Raw genomic sequence first — 24,285 nt, forward strand, 5'->3', positions numbered from 1 at the left:
AAGGGCAGGGGGAAGGGTCATAAGTGTGAGGGCAGGTCCACCTCTCTCCCTGCTGAAGCAGATCCCTGGACCTGAGGGAGATGCAGACTCAGGAGGGGCTGTCATGGAGGCAAGCCAGAGACACACCGTGAAGTAGGCTGCATGTCCTCTGAGCCTCTAGTCCTACTGTTAGTGCTCCAGCCTCTTCCTTTCTGCCTCCAACTCATTCTTGAAGATGATCCCTGGGTTGTGAGGAGACTCTGGGGACCGTGAGGATATGTGAGGCAGCAGACCGGTTTCATCACTCGCCTGCCGTGGGACCACATGTATTGTGACTGAACCTTTCTGAGCCTATGTCCTTGTGTGAAAATGGGTTTGATCTGCCTATGTTTTGAGGGTGTTGTGGGGATTAAACAAGATCTACTATTTGGAAAAGCTATTGGAAAATGGTAGGTGTTTAATTAAATGCTGAATTCAAGGAAAGATTGTACAATTCATTTAAATCAGAGTGTAGACATTTGATAGTAGTTCAAAGTGGGTCTTCATCGGTGGCATGCAGTTTATTAGGGTCAGAATTATAGTAGAAAGGTTGAAGCTCTTACAGTGAAATGTCAGGTGTCATTGAGGGGATGAGAGTGGAAAAGTGAACAGGGGAAAGCTTTCAGGGACAGATTTTCTCCAGTGGGTTTGCCTTCCCTACGGTTGAAGTTGGGTTGGAGGTCTGACTAGCCTGTCCCTTTGTCCATTTCTCTCCCATGTTCTTCTCTGAGTCACTCATTCAGTACTTAACACTATTATTTCCAGTCATAGCAACTACTGTTTGTTGAGCTCATACTGTGTGACAAACACTATGCTGAATACTCTAGTGTTTCTTAATTTAAACCTCACCACACCCCGGGGACTATTATCCACATTCTACAGATGACTAAAGTGAAGTATAAGGAGCACCACTACATGACAGACACTGGGCTAAGTACGGGAGGTTCAATGATGAGTAAGTTTCAGTTCTACTCTCAAGGAGTTCTTAGTCCAGCAAGGGAGACAGACATTAACACATAATGTAAAACATAATGTGCCCAAGGTCACACACTCAAAAGTAACTGAGCCAGGATTATAGGCAGGTCTGTCTGACTTCAAAGCCCAGGCTTTTCAGACTCTACCATCCTGTGTGATACAATTCTGTATCAACATTAACATCAGCTAATATTTTCTGAGAGCTGTCCAGTTGTCACATATTACTCTAAACAGGGACAAAACACACATACACAGATCCCCTTCCAGGCCGAGATCTCCAAGGAACCCACATAACAAGGACCCTTAGAAGCTGGAATTCAAGCTGACTTATTAAGCTTCCATGATAGAATGGGGGGACTATTGTGGCTCCCTTCAGCAGGGGATGTCCAGGCTTTGGGACCTCAAGCCATCCTTGCTTTGGGTTGGTTGGAAAAGAGATTCTTAGCCAAGTCAGATATTACCCATTCCATGAAGCCTCTTCTAATGCTATGTGCCCTCTTTCTGAACCCCTGAAATATTCTGAACTTATTATTATTATTTTAAAAATCACTTTCCATATTGTGTTTACATTCTGTGTTAATGTCTGTCTCCCTTGCTGGACTAAGAACTCCTTGAGGGTAGTACTGAACCTTCAGTACTTACTCCAGTGTCTGTCATGTAGTGGTGCCCTGTAAAGGTGGGTTAAACAAAATAAGGGGAAACATCATAACCAAGGTGATTGTACCTAATAGGGAGCAGATAATCAGACTTTTGAGAGACTAAGAGGAAGAATGAAAAGAAAGAGTAATAATTTTAGGAGATGCTTGGAATTTGTGGCCCTAGGAGGATGTTATCATTCATTGGAAGATGAGTTTGTCCTGGTGAGTAGGTCATCCAGCTCTGGTTGGGAGCCCTTAGTGGCACCACTACCATCAGCATCATTATCATCACCACTTAAGACTTGGCTACAGACAAGAGATATTGATGCCACACTTCATCCCAAGCCTTGCTCAGAAGTGTCAGATCCTGGAAACCCAATTAAATCCAGAGGAAGGCACCAGCGAGAGCAGGGTGACACAAATTGCTGTTCGTTATGCCTAAACCCCTAATGAATGAAATGTGAGACAATTAAGTTGCTTCAGATGGAATTAACCTGGTTCAAGTCCAACTTAATTGTTTTCTTTGCTGGAATGAGTCTCAGCAATGCCAGTGAGTTCCAGAGATGCCATGGCTGTTGTGGTTGCTCTGTTTGGACAGGCTGTTATAGGCACAGTGATTTGTTTTCCTTTAAAATATATTGTTTCTGATTTCCAAGCCTAATTGCTCACCTTGCTATCTGTGGCAGAACAGGCCGAGTGTCCCTCTGCAGGGCTCAGTGTCTGTGGGGGCGTTGGACAGGGGTGGCTAGTGAGGCGTGGCCACCACCTCTGGAACGTGGGCTCACACTGCTTCTTGTTGACTTCTCCACATGGGAAATGACAACTAGAAGGACTAGGCTCTCACAGGTCTGGCCAAGGTTTGCCCAGGGTGGGCTAAGAGAGACTCTAAGGGCCACCCTTGTCAGACTTACATTATTCTCTTCCCATTCTTCTTTCTCTCAGAAGCACCCAGGAAATTGCCATAATGGACAAGCACAAAATGGAATAGACATGGGAAGCTGAGATCCAGAACAAACTGCTGTGGCTGTGGAGAGGTGAGGAAAGTCCTAGAGACCACCCTGCCTGGGAAGTATCATCCTATTTGCTCCTCTCATTCTGGCTCATGTACCCTTCCCTCTGCTTATCCTGCCCAAAGGCAGCAGCAGAAGTGGGGGAGGGACTTTGGTCTTAGTAGACAGGTAAGCAGCCCTATATCTAGAGTTGCTTTTTGCAATGTGCCTAGTTTCAGTTCAACACCCCTAGTTTCATGATCTCCAGCCCCACTGCCACCATTCCTTTCAATACTACATCAAATGCCAAATACTATATGTTATCATCTGCTACAATAGCATCATCATTACCCCACTACTACCACTGCAACCTCTGCTCATTCTCACCATCACCACTACCACCTCCACCAGCTCCATCACTTCTATCACCTTCACCACTACCATGAACACCACCACAATTTTAAGCACGACCACTGCCATCTCCGCTAATTCTCACCATCACTACCACCTCTGCCACTTCTATCACCTTCATCATCCCCACTGTCACCACCTCCACTGCCATCACCATGATCACATCTACCACCTTTAGCACTACTACCACTGTCATCACCACCAGCACCTCCAGCACCATCGTTACCACCACCACTGCTACCACAATCCATTCTCTTCTTACCACCATTGCCACCACCATCACTACTGCTTCTCATTCTCACCAGCACCACGACAAGCACGGAGAAGAAAAGACTTAGGGCTTGCTGAAGAGCCATCTTCAAAGGATTAAAAGGCTACAGAAGAATAAAGTTCTTAGTAGGGGCAAAGAAGCTAGAGTTGGAAAAATGGACAGAATTAAAGGAATTATAATGACATTTAGGTAAATGTAAGCAATGTTTTTCATGGACCTAGGGGAGACAAGAGGGGTGAGAAGTTTGATGATAAAATCTGGAATTTGTTGAGTAATTTGGAGCATGTTGAGTTTACTTACCTAAGGTGACAACCAGTCACTCACTGATGTTTGGATCCCTGCTATAGAATCCCTTAAGAGTGGCAGTCTAAGGTATATATCTTCAATTGTTTTAGTATTTGAGAGGTCATTTAATCCTGAAGCATCTGGTTTCTTCTGGCTATTTTTATAAGTTTCTGATTATTCCACAATACTGAAATACATTATCTTTTAAAAATTTAAGACATTTTAGATCAGGGTGATATTCTTCCTGGTCGTCCTTCCCAATCCTTGTTCCTAAATCCATGTTGCCTTTTCACAGGCAACCAGTGTTATAATTTGGTATGATTTTTTTGGTAGATCATTTTCTTGCCATTATGTACATATTTAGAAACAATATAGTAGTATATGTACATTTTACATGAATACCATGCGTCTTATGTGTCTTTCTGCCCCTTACTTTTTTTCCCCCACTCAACAATAGATTAGTGCAATTGTTAAGAGGATGAACTCTGGAGCCAGACTGCCTGGCTTCAGTTCACAGCTTTGTCACTTGCTATTTGCATGATCTAAATTATTAAACTCCCTTAGTCTCCAGTTTCCCCCTTTGTTAATTGGGACGATAGCATACCTATAGCCATACAGTTCTTGTGAGGATTAAATGAGTTAATTTATGTAAGCACTTAGAACAGTGCCTCAACCATACTGTTGACAGGTATAAAGTCATATTATTGCTTGCTGGTATTCCTTAGTAATTTATAGGTTGGATCTGCCACAGTCTATTTAACCATTCCTAAATGGATGGACATAGTAGAGATTACTCCAATTTTCATGATTGCAAACATGGCTTCTATGCGTGTTTTCATATATGCCTACTTATACACATGAATGATAGTATCTCAAAGGTAGAGAAGAAGTCAAATTGCTGCACTTATTTTATTTTATTTTTAACATCTTTATTGGAGTTTAATTGCTTTACAATTGTGTGTTAGTTTCTTCTTTATAACAAAGTGAATCAGCTATACATATACATATATCCCCATATCTCCTCCCTGTTGTGTGCATTTGTCATTTTAAAGGCTTTATTAGAAAAACATAATTATAATGAGTAGATAGCTGCCTCCTGTTCCTCCCACCTGTTGGTTTAATTCTCCTCCCTTTGGCAGCCTGAGCCACACTGCAGCTCTGAAGTGATAGACCCCAGTGGTTAGGACTAATAACCTCAGGTTCAGATTAACTTTGGGGGTGGGGTGGGGTCACATTTTTGGGAGGCATACTAAATATTTACGTATAATAACTCATTTAATCATTATGATGCAGGTACCCTGACTATCCCTATTTTACCCCTGAGGAAATGGAGGCAAAAAGAAGCAATGCCATTACTCTGGGTTGCACAACTATAAGTGGTAGATCCTTTATACAGGTATGAATGTTGAGTCCTTAGTCCATGTAAACGTCTTAGTATTCTGCTCAGCACATAGAAAACATTCAGTAAGTGTTAGCATTTTTCTAGGGTTGATTGGTATATTATTAAGCCTCCAGAATTATTATTTACTGTTACCCTTACTGTCCTCAGATTGTGATGGAGCTCATCTCTGAGGCATTTCTTTCATTTGTCTTAACAAAATAATAGGAAATTGTGGTTTCAAGCCTTGGCTGATCAATCTCTCTGATTCTACTCTATAGCCACAGACCACATACTTACCCTTGGAGGGCACCTGCTGAAATTAACACCCTCTGCTCTGTGTTTGCCCACAAAGAAGACAAATGCAAATATAGTTAAATGCAAATGTGGGTACATATAATATCTCATTGCTGGTGGATAGGGAGTTGACTTATACTGGATGCCCAGGAAAGAGATGAATGAGGGGAACACTGTACCTGGGACTTGAGGAGAGGTCAGCTGGTTTGAGATGTCAGAGTGGAGGTGGACTAGAAAAGGACTTTCCTTCTGACCCAGAAAATTGTGCTGGACCAAGAAGGAAATGGCATTCACTCTCTCATTGAACATTTACTCTGGGGTAGAATACGGAGATACAGAGATGTAGGAGACACAGCCCCTCCAGGAGCTTGCATGGAAGCACGGAAGACAGATGCGTAGATGAATGATTGCAGTACGGGGTGATACACAAGGACACCCTCTAGAGGCTGCACTAGAGGCTCATAGAGTGGTGGGGTCTTCCTAGAGCTCGGATCCTTCAGAATATGTCAGAGGGACAAAAGGGTAGAGGAGGAATTCAAGACAGAGGGAAGGGCATGTGCGAAGGTGTGGGTGTAAGACAGCAGGGCAAGTGTAAGTCATCTTGGGTTTGGAACGACGGCGCGATGGCGCATGTGCGGAGTGGAGGGTGAGGCACCGCTGGGTTGCATCACGGAGGGGGCTGAAAGCCATGTCGAGGAGAATTGATTTTTATCTTAATTTTGTTAGAGAAGTTATTTCTTCAAATATTGGCATCCAGAGGAAAAGCTGAGTTGCCTGGAGGTGGGAGCGGGCTTGCTGGAGAGAAAGCACAGAGGGAACAGTTCCAGGCAGGGGCTGGCAGTGGCCCCGGAAAATGTTAGAAGGTGGACCTTGCCATGATGACCGCGTTTGACTGGCTCCCTTGTCACGTGGAACAAACAAATAAATCGTTGAAAACCTTTGCCCTGACCAGTTGTCACAGAGTTCTTCCATTTAATCTTTTTTTAAAAAATAATTTTATTTATTTACTTATTGGGCTGTGTTGGGTCTTCATTACTGTGCGCGGGCTTTCTCCAGTTGCAGCGAGCAGGGGCTACCCTTCATTGCTGTGCGCGGGCTTCTCATTGCAGTTGCTTTTCTTGTTGTGGAGCATGGGCCCTAGAGTGTGTGGGCTTCAGTAGCTGTGGCTCGTGGGCTCTAGAGCGCAGGCTCAGTAGTTGTGGTGCACAGGCTTAGCTCCTCCGCGGCAGGTGGGATCTTCCCAGACCAGGGCTTGAACCCATGTCCCCTGCACTAGCAGGTGGATTCTTAACCACTGCGCCATCAGGGAAGCCCTTATTTAATCTTTAAGTTAACTTGTGATTTTGGCATTGTTGTTACGACCATGGGGCAGCTGAGTAAATGAAGGCTCAGCAAGGCTGAGGAAGTTGCTTCAAACCACACAAGCGTGTGAGTGCTAGAGTGTTCATTTGAAGCCCTGCACCATCCAGGGCTCCCTGGCTGTCATCAGAGGCCAGGAGAAGTGAGAGCAGTCTGTTATGCCGCGTTCTCCTATGGAGCGTCACTTTATGTAGCTGTGGAGGGCAGTTACGCCCAGGGATGACTAGTTCTCTGGTAAAATGGCCCCATGGGGCCCCATTTGGTGTCCGAGGCGATGACCAGATATCCTGCTAAGGAGGAAGAGTGTGGGGAGACCCAGAAATCCTGCATAGCCTCTAGGCGGTTCCCCTTCTCCCCAGGGCCGAGGTAGCAGGTGAGACCTCCAGAGTTTGCAGGTGGAAGAGGGGCTTGTGGCTTTCATCACAAGGGAAAGGCTAGATCGGCATAACTCCATCACCCCTTCTGCAAAAACTTCTCCCAGGACATGCTGACTCTGCCAACAAAGCTCAGCAGGTCAGTTTGGCAAAACGGCCCCTCAGGTGCTGCCTTTCTTCTGCAAAGTTTCCACAACAAGAAAAAGGGATTTCTTAACAGCTCAGCTGTAATAATGAATGGGTGGAGGGTGCACTGGTGAACTGGGGTACAGCCTCACCACCTCCTGCAAGGTTTCCTGCGCATGTGGAAACCTTGGGTCTTGGGAACTTGGCAGGCTACTCCACCTCTGAATTGAGGAAAGGGGGATGCCTTCCACACTTAATTTCTTTGGTTCTTCAGATACTTTCATTTTCCTCATACAATGTGTCAGCCATCTCGACAAGGGTTTTACAAGCAGGACCTGATTTTATCTCCACAATAACCCAGAAGAGTGGGTATTGATGCCTCCATCTAACAGATAAGAATGTGATGCACATTGCCATTAATATCCGTTTGATGCTGTATCCATTGCCATTCAGCGGACACAGACAGGTGCTGTTCTGGATGCTGGGGAGACAGCAGAGAATGTGACCACAAGGACTTGATTACAGTGGCACCAGGCAGGCTGCTCCCAGGATGGAAAGAGTGGACATGAATGTGTTTGATAGACCAAAAAGTGCCACAAACCTCTAGGGGACATCCTGGCGGGAATAAAGGCTCAGCACACTGTGAAAACTGGATAACACTGTGGATCAGAAAGCTTAGGAGACCTGTCACTTGTGACTGCTCCACCACACCACTTCAGCTGGGCTCCTCGTGGTCTTGGCCTGCAGGTTCTAGGGGTCAGACATAGCACTGTACTTGTTGCCCAACTTTCGCAAGCTATGAGGCGACCCCCACCCCTGCATCTTCCAGCTTCTTCCACCGTGTCTGCCTGGGGCCAGGAGGATGCTCAGCAGAAAAAGGCCATGTGCTCGTCCTGGCGTGGGGCCAGGGACTGCTCCCGTCCACTTGGTCCTGAATCCCTGTTCCCTGGACTTGTGCTTGAAGGTCTGAGAAGCACAAGCACATGGAGGAAGCTGGAGAGGCTTCATGAATTAACTCTGAATTCACTAATTTGTGTTTGTGACCTGTCATCTCCTGGTCCTTCAAAGGCCTCAGTCAAGAATCATTTATTGTATTGTATTTTGTTCATTTGTTTCTTAATATACTGTTCTCCAACCCAGGGCAAGGGGTACCTGTGTTACAAGTTTTGTGAAATAGAAATCAGAATGAAGGAAGGAAGACACATCAAAGATGGGACTCAAAAGAAACAGTTTTTCTTTATCATTTTAAAGCAAGGAACAAAGTATACAACTTGTTATTACAAAAGCAATGCATGCTTACTCATCTATGGCCTACATTACATTGTCATTACTTTAGAGTATATAACTGCATATTGGTTATTTTAAAGCCTACTTCTTTTCACCTAACAATAATATGTCATTATTTTTCCACAGTGTGTTTTAATGACTAAAAAAATAAATATCCTATTGTATAGATAGATGTGAATTTATTTAATCAGTTTTCTACTGCTGATAATTTACATTTTTGCCTTTCCCCCTTTTTCAAATAAAATTGTTGCAATAAACATCCTTGAACATATAAGTGTGGAAACATTGCCAATTGTTTTCTTAAGGTGAATTCCTAGAAGCAGGATCCCTGGGTAACAGCACATCCATCACAGGTGAGGATACAGGCTCGGGAGTCAGACCACTTAGGATTGAGTCTCAGCTCTGCCGCCTGCTAGCTGAATGGCCTTAGAGGATCTCACAAGACACAGTTTCCTTCCTGGTGAATGTGGATAATAACAGTACCTCCTTTATTGAGTTGCTAGGAGATGCATGTGGTGCAATACATGGTAAGCCCTTAGATCATGGCCTGGCCCACAGTGAGCACAGAACTCTTGGCTATTATTACTGTTATTAATCATTGCCAACTTGTCCTCCTGAAAGTGTCCCAAGTTTAACTCCCATGAGCATTGTATGAAAGTGTTCATTTCCACACACCTTTGTCAACACTGGGTGTTATCATTCCTCTTATTGTTTCATTGTTTGTCAGCCTGGTAGGGAAACTTGTTTCTTTAATTTTACTTCTTTGTTTACCCGTGTTGAGAATTTTTTTTGATGGCTTTATTGCCATTAATTTATTTATGAGTGAATTTCCTGTTCCTGATTTTATTCCTGTTTTGTGTGATTTGCTCATCTTTTTCTTATGGATTTAATATATTAAGGATATTAATCTTTTGCTGGTCATGTATGTTGTAAATGTATTTCTTCCCAGTTTTTCTTGTGTTATTTAATTTCATTTCTATTTGTGGACACAAAAGTTGTATTTTTCCTTATTGTCCTTGCCTCTACTTTCACACTGAAAAGCTTACCCTGAAATATATTACTTATATTTTCCCAATTTTCAAATTTTTAATGATTTTTTACTTTTAACTTTTAAAAAAAATATTTATTTATTTATTTCACTTTTGAATTAAAATGAAATTAATTTGGAATTTTAATAATTAACATTTCCACTTTTTGTTTAATTATTTATCAGTTAATTATTATAGACTAAATTATGTATTATTGACTGTCTTCTCTGTTCCATTAATCTGTATGTCTTTTCCTATGCTTGTATTTTAATTTTTTATAGCTTTATAAAATAGTTTAATATCTGTTGATACAAGCCTACTTTCACTAATTTTTGAGAAATATTTTCTTGGCTATTATCTGATTATTTCTATAAAAATACTCTGGAATATTTTTGTCATTTCTAAGAATATTAGTTTTGATTAGAATTGCATTAATTTTATAAATTTATTTGGGGAGCATTGATATTTTTACTGCTTTTGCATTTTCTTACCTAGAAACATAGAAGTTACTTCTGATTAAACAACATGTTTTAAAACAAACTTTTAATTTTAGAATAGTTTTAGAGTTACAGGAGGTGTAAGACAGGCTGCAAGGGTATATTGTACAACATGGGGAATATAGTCAGTATTTTGTAATAACTGTAAATGGAGTGTAACTTTTAAAAATTTTATAAAGAAGTGGGTAGAAGGAAGATGGTGGAAGAGTAAGATGCGGAGATCACCTTGTTCCCCACAGATACATCAGAAATACATCTACACGTGGAACTGCTCCTATAGAACACCCCCTGAACGCTGGCAGAAGACCTCAGACCACCCAAAAGTCAAGAAACTCCCCACGTACCTGGGTAGGGCAAAAGAAAAAAGAAAAAGCAGAGACAAAAGAATAGGGATGGGACCTGCCCCAGTGGGAGGGAGCTGTGAAGGTGGAAAGGTTTCCACACTAGGAAGCCCCTTCACGGGCAGAGACTGCAGGGAGCGGAAGGGGGAAGATTCGGAGCCGTGGAGGACAGCACAGCAACAGGGATGCGGAGGGCAAAGCAGGGAGATTCCCGCACAGAGGATCGGTGCTGACCGGCACTCACCAGCCCGAGAGGCTTGTCTGCTCACCTGCCGGTGCGGGCGGGGGCTGAGGCTCGGGCTTCGGAGGTCTGATCCCAGGGAGAGGACTGGGGTTGGCGGCGTGAACAGAGCCTGAAGGGGTTAGTGCACCACGGCTAGCCGGGAGGGAGTCCGGGAAAAGGTCTGGAACTGCCGAAGAGGCAAGAGACTTTTTCTTCCCTCTTTGTTTCCTGGTGCGCGAGGAGAGGGGATTAAGAGCGCTGCTTAAACGAGCTCCAGAGACGGGCGCGAGCCGCGGCTAATGGCGCAGACCCCAGAGACGGGCATCAAGAAGCCTGTGTGCGAGCACAGGTCACTATCCACACCTCCCCTCCCTGGAGCCTGTGCAGCCCGCCACTGCCAGGGTCCCGTGATCGAGGGACAACTTCCCCGGGAGAACGCACGCACGGCGTGCCTCAGGCTGGTGCAACATCACGCCGGCCTCTACTGGCTCACCCCGCATCCATAGTCCTCCCTCTCCCTGGCCTCAGTGAGCCAGAGCCCCCGAATCAGCTGATCCTTTAACCCCATCCTGTCTGAGTGAAGAACAGGCTCCCTCAGGCGACCTACACGCAGAGGCGGGGCCAAATACAAAGCTGAGCCCCGGGAGCTGTGCGAACAAAGAAGAGAAAGGGAAATTTCTCCCAGCAGCCTCAGGAGCAGTGGATTAAATCTCCACAATCAACTTTATGTACCCTGCATCTGTGGAATACCTGAAAAGACAACGAATTATCCCAAATTGAGGAGGTGGACTTTGGGAGCAAGATATATAATTTTATCCCCTTTTCCTCTTTTTGTGAGTGTGTATGTGGATGCTTCTGTGTGAGATTTTGTCTGTATAGCTTTGCTTTCACCATTTGTCCTAGGGTTATGTCCATCCGTTTTTTTTGTTTACTTAAAAAATATTTTTTACTAAATAATTATTTTTCATTTTTAATTTAAATAACTTTTTATTTTATTTTTTCCTTTCTTTCTTTCTTTCTTTCTTTCTTTCTTTCTTTCTTTCTTTCTTTCTTTCTCTCTTTCTCTCTTTCTCTCTTTCTTTCTTTCTTTCTTTCTTTCTTTCTTTCTTTCTTTCTTTCTTTCTTTCTTTCTTTCTTTCTTTCTTTCTTTCTTTCTTTCTTTCTTTCTTTCTTTCTTTCTACTTTTTCGCCCTTTTATTCTGAGCTGTGTGGATGAAAGGCCCTTGGTGCTCCAGCCAGGAGTCAGTGCTGTGCCTCTGAGGTGGGAGAGTCAACTTCAGGACACTGGTCCACAAGAGACCTCCCAGCTCCATGTAATATCAAACAGCGAAAATCTCCCAGAGATCTCCATCTCAACACCAACACCCAGCTTCACTCAACGACCAGCAAGCTACAGTGCTGCACACCCTATTCCAAACAACTAGCAAGACAGGAATACAACCTCACCCATTAGCAGAGTGGCTCCCTAAAATCATAACAAGGCCACAGACACTCCAAAACACACCACGAGATGAGGACCCGCCCACGAGAAAGACAAGATCCAGCCTCATCCACTAGAACACAGGCACTAGTCCCCCCCACCAGGAAGCCTATACAACCCACTGAACCAACTTTAGCCACTGGGGACAGACACCAAAAATAACGGGAACTACAAACCTGCAGCCTGCAAAAAGGAGAGCACAAACACAGTAAGATAAGAGAAGACAGAAAAAAACACAACAGATGAAGGAGCAAGAAAAAAACCCACCAGACCTAACAAATGAAGAGGAAATAGGCAGTCTACCTGAAAAAAAATTCAGAATAATGATAGTAAAGATGATCCAAAATATTGGAAATAGAATAGAGAAGATGCAAGAAACATTTAACAAGGACCTAGAAGAACTAAAGAGGAAACAAGCAATGATGAACAACACAATAAATGAAATTAAAAATACTCTAGAAGGGATCAATAGCAGAATAACTAAGGCAGAAGAACGGATAAGTGACCTGGAGATAAAATAGTGGAAATAACTACTGCAGAGCAGAAAAAAGAAAAAAGAATGAAAAGAAATGAGCACAGTCTCAGAGACCTCTGGGACAACATTAAACGCACCAACATTCGAATTATAGGGGTCCCAGAAGAAGAAGAGAAAAAGAAAGGGACAGAGAAAATATTTGAAGAGATTATAGTTGAAAACTTCCATAATATGGGAAAGGAAATAATTAATCAAGTCCAGGAAGCACAGAGAGTCCCAGACAGGATAAATCCAAGGAGAAACACACCAAGACACATATTAATAAAACTATCAAAAATTAAATACAAAGAAAACATATTAAAAGCAGCAAGGGAAAAACAACAAATAACAAACAATGGAATCTCCATAATGTTAAAGCTGATCTTTCAGCAGAAACTCTGCAAGCCAGAAAGGAGTAGTTGGACATATTTAAAGTGATGAAGGAGAAAAACCTACAACCAAGATTACTCTCCCCAGCAAGGATCTCATTCAGATTTGATGGTGAAATTAAAACCTTTACAGAGAAGCAAAAGTTGAGAGAGTTGAGAACCACAAACCAGCTTTACAACAATGCTAAAGGAAGTTCTCTAGGCAAGAAACACAAGAGAAGGAAAAGACCGACAATAACATACCCAAAACAATTACGAAAATAGGAATAGGAACATACATACCAATAATTACCTTAAATGTAAGTAGCTTAAATGCTCCCACCAAAAGACACAGATTAGCTGAATGGATACAGAAACAAAACCCATATATTTGCTGTCTACAAGAGACCCACTTCAGACCTAGGGACACACACACTGACTGAAAGTGAGTGGATGGAGAAAGATATTCCATGCAAATGGAAACCAAAGGAAAGCTGGAGTAGCAATTCTCATATCAGACAAAATAGACTTTACAATAAAGACTATTGCAAGAGACAAAGAAGGATACTACATAATGATCAAGGGATCGATCCAAGAAGAAGATATAATAATTGTAAATATTTGTGCACCCAACATAGGAGCACCTCAATACATAAGGCAAATACTAACAGCCATAAAAGGGGAAATCGACAGTAACACATTCATAGTAGGGGACTTTAACACCCAACTTTCACCCATGGACATATCATCTGAAATGAAAATAAACAAGGAAACACAAGCTTTAAATGATACATTAAACAAGATGGACTTAATTGATATTTATAGGACACTCCATCCAAAAACAACAGAATACACATTTTCCTCAAGTGCTCATGGAACATTCTCCAGGATAGATAATATCTTGGGTCACAAATCAAGCCTTGGTAAATTTAAGAAAATAAATTCGTATCAAGTATCTTTTCTGATCACAACGCTATGAGACTATATATCAATTACAGGAAAAGATCTGTAAAAAATACAAACACATGAAGGCTAAACAATACACTACTTAATAACGAAGTGATCACTGAAGAAATCAAAGAGGAAATTTAAAAATACCTAGAAAAAAATGACAATGGAGACACGACCACCCAAAACCGATGGGATGCAGCAAAAGCGGTTCTAAGAGGGAAGTTTATAGGAATACAATCCTATCTTAAGAAACAGGAAACATCTCAAATAAACAACCTAACCTTGCACCTAAAGCAATTAGCGAAAGAAGAACAAAAAATCCCAAAGTTAGCAGAAGGAAAGAAATCATAAAAATCAGATCAGAACTAAATGAAAAAGAAATGAAGGAAACGATAGCAAAGATCAATAAAACTAAAAGCTGGTTCTTTGAGAAGGTAAACAAAATTCCATGCAAATGGAAATCAAAGGAAAGCTGGAGTAGCAATTCTCATATCAGAATCTCATATAAAAATATTAGCCACACTCATCAAGAAATAAAGGGAGAAGACTCAAATCAATAGAATTAGAAATGAAAAAGGAGAAGTAACAACTGACACTGCAGATATACAAACGTTCATGAGGGATTACTACAAGCCACTCTATGCCAATAAAATGGACAACCTGGAAGAAATGGACAAATTCTTAGAAATGCACAACCTGCTGAAACTGAAACAGGAAGAAATAGAAAATATGAAGAGACCAATTACAAGCACTGAAATAGAAGCTGTGATTAAAAGTCTTCCAACAAACAGAAGCCCAGGACCAGATGGCTTCACTGGTGAATTCAATCAAACATTTAGAGAAGAGCTAACACCTATCCTTCTCAAACTCTTCCAAAATATAGCAGAGGGAGGAGCACTCCCAAACTCATTCTACGAAGCCACCATCACTCTGATACCAAAACCAGACAAAGATGTCACAAAGAAAGAAAACTATAGGCCAATATCACTGATGAACATAGATGTAAAAATCCTCAACAAAATACTAGCAAACAGAATCAAAGAGCACATTAAAGGGATCATACACCACGATCAAGTGGGGTTTATTCCAGGAATGCAAGGATTCTTCAATATTCATAAATCAATCAACGTGATACACCATATTAAAAAATTGAGTGAGAAAAACCATATGATCATCTCAATAGATGCAGATAAAGCTTTCGACAAAATTCAACACACATTTATGATAAAAACCTGAAAGAAAGTAAGCATAGAGGGAACTTTCATCAACATACTAAAGGCCATATATGACAAACCCACAGCTAACATCGTCCTCAATGGTGAAAAACTGAAACTATTTCCATGGAGATCAGGAACAAGACAAGGTTGCCCACTCTCACCACTCTTATTCAACAGAGTTTTAGCCACAGCAATCAGAGAAGAAAAAGAAATAAAAGGAATCCAAATCAGAAAAGAAGAAGTAAAGCTGTCACTGTTTGCAGATGACATGATACTATACATAGAGAATCCTAAAGATGCTAGCAGAAAACTACTACAGCTACTCAATGAATTTGGTAAAGTAGCAGGATACAAAATTAATGCACAGAAATCTCTGGCAATCCGTTACACTAATGAAAAATCTGAAAGTGAAATTAAGAAAACACTCCCTTTTACCATTGCAATAAAAAGAATAAAATATCTAGGAATAAACCTACCTAAGGAGACAAAGGCCTGTATGGAGAAAACTATAAGACACTGATGAATGAAACTAAAGATGCTACAAATAGATGGAGAGGTATACCATGTTCTTGGATTGGAAGAATCAACATTGTGAAAATGACTTTACTACCCAAAGCAATCTACAGATTCAATGCAATCCCTATCAAACTACCACCGGCATTTTTCACAGAAGTAGAACAAAAAATTTCACAACTTGTGTGGAAACACAAAAGACCCCGAATAGCCAAAGCAATCTTGAGAATGAAAAATGGAGTTAGAGGAATCAGGCTCCCTGACTTCTGACTATACTACAGAGCTACAGTAATCAAGACAGTATGGTAATGGCAGAAAAACAGAAACATAGATCAATGGAACAGGATAGAAAGCCCAGAGATAAACCCACACACATATGGTCACCTTATCTTTTATAAAAGAGGCAAGAATATACAGTGGAGTAAAGACTGCCTCTTCCATAAGTGGTGCTGGGAAAACTGGACAGGTACATGTAAAAGTATGAGATTAGAACACTCCCTAACACCATACACAAAAATAAGCTCAAAATGGATTAAAGACCTAAATGTAAGGCCAGAAACTGTCGAACTCTTAGAGGAAACCATAGGCAGAACACTCTATGACATAAATCACAGCAAGATCCTTTTTGACTCACCTCCTAGAGAAATTGAAATAAAAACAAAAATAAACAAATGGGACCTAATGAAACTTCAAAGCTTTTGCACAGCAAAGGAAACCATAAACAAGACAAAAGACAACCCTCAGAATGGGAGAAAATATTTGCAAATGAAGCAACTGACAAAGGATTAATTTCCAAAATTTACAAGCAGCTCATGCATCTCAATTACAAAAACACAAACAACCCAATCCAAAAATGGGCAGAAGACCTAAATAGACATTTCTCCAAAGAAGATATACAGATTGCCAACAAACTCATCAAAGGATGCTCAACATCACTAATCATTACAGAAATGCAAATCAAAACTACAATGAGATATTATCTCACACTGGTCAGAATGGCCATCATCAAAAAAATCTACAAACAATAAATGCTGGAGAGGGTGTGGAGAAAAGGGAACACTCTTGCACTGCTGGTGGGAATGTGAATTGGTACAGCCACTATGCAGAACAGTATGGAGGTTCCTTAAAAAACTACAAATAGAACTACCATATGACCCAGCAATCCCACTGCTGGGCATATACCCTGAGAAAACCATAATTCAAAAAGAGTCATGTACCAAAATGTTCATGGCAGCTCTATTTACAATAGCCAGGACATGGAATCAACCTAAGTGTCCATCAACAGATGAATGGATAAAGAAGATTGGCATATATATACAATGGAATATTACTCAGCCATAAAAAGAAACGAAATTGAGTTATTTGTAGTGAGGTGGATGGACGTGGAGTCTGTCATACAGAGTCAAGTAAGTCAGAAAGAAAAACAAATACCATATGGTAAGAGATATATATGGAATCTAAGCAAAAAAAAAATGGTCATGAAGAACCTAGGGGTAAGACGGGAATAAAGACACAGACCTACTAAAGCATGGACTTGAGGATATGGGGAGGGGGAAGGGTAAGCTGTGACAAAGTGAGAGAGTAGCATGGACATATATATACTACCAAATGTAAAATAGATAGCTAGTGGGAAGCAGCCGTATAGCAGAGGGAGGTCAGCTCAGTGGTTTTTGACCACCTAGAGGGGTGGGATAGGGAGGGTTGGAGGGAGGGAGACACAAGAGGGAGGAGATATGGGAATGTATGTATATGTATAACTGAATCACTTTGTTGTAAAGCAGAAACTAACACACCATTGTAAAGCAATTATACTCCAATAAAGATGTTAAAAAAATTTATTTATTTGTCTGCGTCGGATCCTAGTTGAGGCACGCCGGATCTTCGTTGCAGCATGTGCGGTCTCTAGTTGTGTCTTGTGGGCTCGGGCTTAGTTGCCCTGGGACATGTGGGATCTTAGTTCCCCGAGCAGGAATCGAACCCGGCTCTTCTGCATTGGAAGGAGGATTCTTAACCACTAGACCAACAGGGAAGTCCTGCCAAGCATTCTTTATACCAGGGATGTACCACTAATCTATAGTGTGGAGCTGGAGATTGGACCCATCTCTCTTGGGACCTTGTGCTCTTGGGACCTGGGTGCTCTGGCTGGATTCCCCCACCGTTTCATATATGTATGGCTGATTTCCCACTCCAGGGTCCCTCCTGACTCCTGCTCAGAGCCGCAGGATGTCCAGGGTAGAAGGGACCTGAAAGGGCATCTGGTACAATCCCTTCCTTTCACAGATAAGGGGGCTGAACAGGCTTTATATCCCTAACTCTTGTACCAACCTACCCCAGAGCTGGAACCCAGAGGGCAGGCAGACGAGATGGACGATTTGATTTTAGATGAAGCTGAAATAGAGTGATCCTTTTATACTACTTGAGACTGTGGGTGGAATAGTCAATGACACCCACCAACTTTGGGCTTTAGCAACATGTGGGGCTGTGGGCACCAAGGTGGCTTTGTCACCTGGAGATTCTAGTAGGAGCAGTGATAATTATCAGCTGGTCCTCCTTCTTGCTGCCTCACATCCGACCCCTCCTCAGAGCCTGTCAAACACACCTTGCACAACTGTCGTCTTCTTTCAAATTCACTTGGGGAACCTCATTCTGTGAGTCAGCTCCACTGAGCGGTGTCATCACTCAAGAGGATGTGGTCTCAGGAGTGTCACCTGGGGTCTGGAGAGCTGAGGGCCAGGGTAGAGAGCAGAAGTGTGGTGGCCCTGATGAATGCTTTGCCAGGGGTGTGTGAACACAGGCAGCTCACATTCCGGGAAGCTTGGCACCATCCCTGGTTCCTGACCACTGCTCCACCTCTGACACAAAAATTCTTACACTTAAAATTGGGTCAGATTTAAAATGTGGGTGATGGTGTTAATGATAGATATATTAAACTGCAGTGATATAAGGACTGGGAGTGTCAGAATCAATGTTGCAACCCCAGTCTGGGCTAGACCTCAGTTGAGTACTGAATATATGGATGGAAAAACATTTACCATATTTTGAACAGGGCTCTTTAAATGTGATAAAGAAGTTATTCAGGGTTTTTTTTGTTTTGTTTTTTAGTTTTCTATACCATATCTTCTTAAAGACCAAAGTTTAGAAAGGGTGAAGATGAAGGTGCGTGAGATGGGTCTTCTCAAACTTTGTAGGAACATTAGCATGTGGGTGTCTTCTGAGGCCAGAGTCTTTTCCTTGCCCCTCAAACTGGGGGTGGCCTGAAGGCCAGGACCATGTCTCTCCAATCCCTCTGGAGGGTCCAGAGGGTAGGGCTGGGGTCTCCCCGAGGTTTGCTGTGTCCTGTCTTCAAACTACAGGTCTCTGACAGTCAGGGCTCAGTCATCAGAGGGGATATTTCTCCAACACTAGATGAAATCTATGGCCACTCAGGCCTCAGGCGAAGGACCCTGTTATGGACACAAGTGGCAGAGGTACATTATCAGATGGCAGAACGGTCACTTTTCTTCTGCCTCTGTGGCCAACAGGGCCTGTGCTTCAGGCAGAAGGCAAACGGCCAGGGACAGACATGGTCCCAGCACCCAGAGTCATCTGCATTGGCTCAGGGAGTTGGGAGTCTCTCCGTGTGTGTGTGTCTGTATGTGTGTGTATTTTGTATGCATGTACGTGTGTGCACATTTATGTTGTGTGGTGTGGAGGGTGTGTCTGTGTGTGGGGGTGCAGGGTGTAAACCTCCTGTGTTTGTGAGGGTAAAGAGGGGGAGGTACTCCCTCTTTCAGGAGGACACAGTGGAGGCAGAGAGGCGAGTTTGGGCTAGTTGGACTCTATGGTGCAGCCCCACCTGGTATCTGACCATGGCCTGAAGCATGGATGCCATTTGGACCTGCTTCAGCCTCTGTGGTGTTAAAGGCCCAGGCGGGGCTGCCTCTGTAACTGGGGTGCAGCGTTCATGCGAGTGCCAAGTCCACCCCTGGAAGCCCTATAAATGGAAACCTAGGCTTAAGTGTTGGTTTGTTCCTTGTTTGGGGAAGAAGCTGCCCAGCCCTGCTTCTGCCCACTAGCCTGCCCACACCTGACACCTGCAGCCAGACATCCTTCATTGAGGCCTCTGAGGTCCCAGGGGAGCTCTGGTCTGGGGTTTTCTCTGAATTGCAAATCAATCCAATCGAATCCAGAGGCCCTATATTTAGTACAACTGTGTGGGGCTCCATGTTGACCTTTGGGATTCAGGGGAGAAAATAACAGGCCCTGCTCTCTGGAGGCACATAGTCCAATGGGCGAGACAACCATACCAAGAAATACACTGCATCCAATGGGGTTACCTCCAAGGGATGGCATGTGTGTGAACAGGTGAACTGGGGACACAAAGTGGGTAAGCAGAGCTCAGGCTGTCAGGAGAAGCAGCTCTGTCAGGACAGCCCCACAGAGGATGTGACACTCGGGCTAAGACGTGAAGGCATTTGCCTGGAAGACAAGCAGTGAAACGACCAACCCAGCAAAGGGAAGAACATACGCACAGTCTAGTTTGGAACAGTTAGGGCTCTCAGTCACTGCTTATTGGATGAGTCTTTTTGTTTTTGTTTTGTTTTATCAGAACATCATGTAAGTTTATTTCAGATGCAACAGCAATGTTAAAATCAGCAAGTTTAAATCTTAACTGCACCAAGTAAACTCAGCTATTTAAGTATTTTTAAAGTTATTCCCTCCAAAAAACTGAAGGAGCTTTCCTTTTCCACTCCATATGTCATGGTTTCCCAATAGTTCTATTTTTGGAGGACTTTCAGTTGATGAGTAAACTGCTTTGGGGATATTTCTGAACTTCTTTCTCAAATGAAAACTAATCTGGACAAATTATATATTGCATAGATTTCTCTGCAGATTCTTTTCTTTAGAACCTAAATGCAATTACCATACAATATAATTTTTACCTATTTGCCCCACAGAAAAAAGCTATCTGTCCTGAAAAATATGATGGATATATCCTGTGATCTTCCAGTTAATAGAATTGTTTTACCTCAACAATAATTTTTATGAAAATAACCAACTGAACATGAGACATTATTTCAGTCTTTACTGACTCATAGGCACATGATCTAGTGCCCAGCTTCTACCTCTTCTACATCCTCCTCTTCCATAAGTGGATGGAATTATTTCATGTAAGTTTGATGTAGGACAATTCACCCTCTACAAACACTTACAATTTAGGTTAAAGTCAGTGACTAGTGTGGAAAAAGAAACACTAAAATGATAGGGAGCCTACACACTCAATTCAAAATTTAATATTTTTTCCTCCATAAATAATATATACTTAATTGTCATGAGGGAGCTATTCGGTTTTCATTAACCACATTCAGGGATACATTCATAGGACTGATTAGATAGTCCAGGTGAAATGGTTATAGAAATACAGGCAGTGTCATCTCACAAAACTCATTTATATATCAAAATCTATTTTGATATGTGAAGTTTACAAAAAGGCTGAATTTTCAAACTAATTATGCTTTTTGTAACTCAAGAACTCAACTCTTGGCAAGAGCAAGCTGAAGCTTATCCATGAAGGTAAAGGTGCTTAATGCTAAACTTTTCTTCTAAGCTTAGATTTGGACTGCTTAAGAAACTGATGCCCAAGAAACCAGCACGGTCTTTCTACATGTTTACTATCTTAAGATTATAACCCTATAAACTCATTTATCAGCTCTCTTCCTTTTCTGTATTATTCTTGGCACTCAACTAAGACTGTTGAAGTCTATTGTACCTTGTATTTTTACATTCTCAAATAAGAATTTAAGATTATAAAATGTGCATAAACATTGTATAAAATAGTTTTATCATTCAACATATTTGAAGAGATGGAGCTTTTATGCCAGAATTTACATAAGAGGATAAATATTATGAATCAACCTTCCTTTTAAAGTCAAATGACAGAAAATTCAAGCCCTGTGCATTGTTTTAAAGTCTAATGAAAACATTTCTTGGGCCACTGGTATTGGCAGTGTAGAATATTTTAAATATTGGAGATGGGATTATGGAGGAAAACATGAAAATTTCAGATGTCTTCTATCTTACAAAAAGTTATCAACCCGTCAAAGCCACTCTCTATGTGCCAGGAAACGATCTGGAATAAACCAGTCCTGTCAGTAGAGGAGGTCACAGTGACATTTATGTTATTAACACTTCTAGACTTCTACTTTTTCTAAGAATAGAAGCAATATGTTTAATAATTCCCCCATCCCCAAATCCTTAAACTCAATATCACAGGCACAGAATGTAAGCAAATCTGGGATGTTCTCCAACGGATAAGCAATAGCACAGCTATGTCATTCTCAAAAATACTGTCTAGATATTCTTTCCTCTAAAATCAAATGCTCAGTGGCCACACTTCTAACAGTCTGCATTAGCTGACATTAAATGCATTTGTTGTGCCACAAGTCCATCTAAGCTTCCTTTTAGGTATTTTTTAATATGTCCAAGAGACAACACCTGCTTCAGGTTTATTTAGGGGCATTGACCTATAAGGACATCAACTCCATTTTTAAGGTTTGACTAACTATTGTGGGTTTACCAAAGAAAAAGGACAGGAGAAAAAAAAAGCAAATCACAACAAACCTCTTTAGGTCAGTTAAAGGCCATATCTCTAGCTGGGATATTAAAAAAATTTAATCTCACCAGCCCACACTCTAAAAGTTAATGACACTTCTAACAGTCAACAGCAGGAAAAATAAACCTGCTAACAACCAGCCCACTCATTAGCGAAAAGCAGTTTAACTCAAATGCTGAGACCAAAGTATAATACTATCTACTCAGACAGTCCCACCCACCGTCAGCCACCAGCAAGGAAGGAAGAAATAACTGCTTAACAGAACAAAATAAGCTTAGTATTTCTTACAAGGATAACAATGGTCTAACTCTTGAGATAATACTCAGAAGGACAAAAGGTGGAGTGAAGGCAATGTACAGGGATTAGTATCCACAAAATCTTGAAATCCCCAAAGTACCACAAAAACACTAAACTTGTCTATGAGTTGGAGAACAAGATATTGCTGCTGCTGCTTCTTGTCCTTTGAAATATACAATATTTTGTAGACCCTGCCCTTCAATGTGAAAGCAGGACATTAAAAAAAATTGAAATTGACACTCAAGTTTTTTGGGACCATATATCTTAACTGTGAAACTAAACAGATCTATACCTTCTCCTTCCTACAATCAAACCACCTCACAAAAATAAGAAAACTAAAACAATCCAAACATGATTAATAAGTCCTTAAAAGTTTAAAATTTTTAGAGGAAAGGGAAGGAAGTTTTGAAAGGAGGAAACACAAGAACAAGGAAGGGGGAAAGCTTTAAAAGAAAGGAGGTGGGGAAATCAATGGGCCTCTCTTTTATTTGGTGACAAGCAAGTGCAAGAAAGTTCATCTGTAATTTGTTCAGTTGTCTGTCTTTTGCACATCTGTGTTCTGGCCAGAAGGGACTTTGAGGTTTTTCTGCAGCACGTGAGCATCAGCGGGCTCTATCCTCTTACAGTAGTTCTTCTTTGTCTCAATAATCTCAAAGCCAAACTTTCTGTAGAAGTCAATTGCAGACTCATTGCTGATCTGGACATGTAGATAGATGTTGTCAAAAGTGCCATCTTTTTCACAGATGTTTAAGACATGATGTAACATTTTAGTTCCTATTCCTAGCCTTCAGTACGGTGCCAGACATCTTAGTGTCACGATGTAAAGTCCCTTCTGATTCTGTGAATGATCCACCCTACAGCATACTGCACCTACTGCAATACCATTGAAATAGGCAAGTTTTGCTAGCTCGCCAACCTCCAGCGCATTCTTATAGAACTTGTCATTGGAGCTGACTGGAAAGATGACCTGGTTTAATCTCTTCAACTGTTTAATATCATGTGGTGTCACGTCTCTCTGCTCGATCCGGCTCCCTTTCATCTTCCCCGCCTGCTGAGGCCGTTGTTACCACCGATAGCAACGCCGTTGTCGTCGCCGCCCTGAGCTCTCCGCGCCCTCAGCTCGGGCAGCTCCACCCCGCAAGCCGGCTTCCTCGCTTAGGGCAGGGAGCTGAGCGGGTGACGGAGGCCGCGCGGCCCTGCGTCTCCAGAGAGGGCGGGGGTACTTCCCGCCGCCGCGCTGCTGCCGCCGCTTCTCCACACGTGCACACGGGGCACTCGCCTCCAGCCCGCCGCCGCAGCAGTCGCCAGCCAGACCCGCCGCCACGCTGTGCTGGATGAGTCTTTCATCCGTTCTCTCTCCTCAACTCCTACACTCCCTGCCCCTACCCCCAGCCCAGGACTTTGGACCTCAACTTGCGCTTAAGAAAATAGAAGCCTTCAGCTGAGAGCTTCCTTGTCTCCCCTCCACCAAAGCAACCAGCCTGCCTGCCTTTGCGCCTGTCTTCCTCATCCTCCCTCCGGTCAAAGCTGAGCAGGTGCCCCTCCTCCTAAAGAACTGTCCCTCCACGCGGGTCCTTCGATTCACACACGCTTATTAATACACGCTGTGGACCAGCCACTGCTCTGATGGTAGGGATAGAATCGTGAAGAAGATGGAGAAATTCATGCACTCTTGGAGCTCATATTCTAGTGGGAAAAGTCAGATAATAAACATGCAAAAAATAATATTATTTCAGGCAAGACCTAAGAAGAAAATGAACTCAATACATAGAAAAGAGAATGATGATGATGATGGTGATGGTGATGATGAGGGTGCATGTGTGTATGTGCTTGGGAGGCCATGAATGACCTTTCTG

General features: G+C 42.3%; 1 pseudogene across 1 annotated transcript; it reads right to left on the reverse strand.

Annotated features, from left to right (window-relative positions):
- Window positions 1-22,958: 22,958 nt before the first annotated feature.
- On the reverse strand, window positions 22,959-23,468 carry LOC309958384 (N-alpha-acetyltransferase 50-like; annotated as a pseudogene). The gene has a single exon. The product of its transcript is annotated as an N-alpha-acetyltransferase 50-like (transcript).
- Between the last annotated feature and the right edge of the window lie 817 nt (window positions 23,469-24,285).

This window comes from Leucopleurus acutus (assembly GCF_964270905.1).
Source record: "Leucopleurus acutus genome assembly, chromosome: 2".
Taxonomy (NCBI): Eukaryota; Metazoa; Chordata; class Mammalia; order Artiodactyla; family Delphinidae; genus Leucopleurus; species Leucopleurus acutus.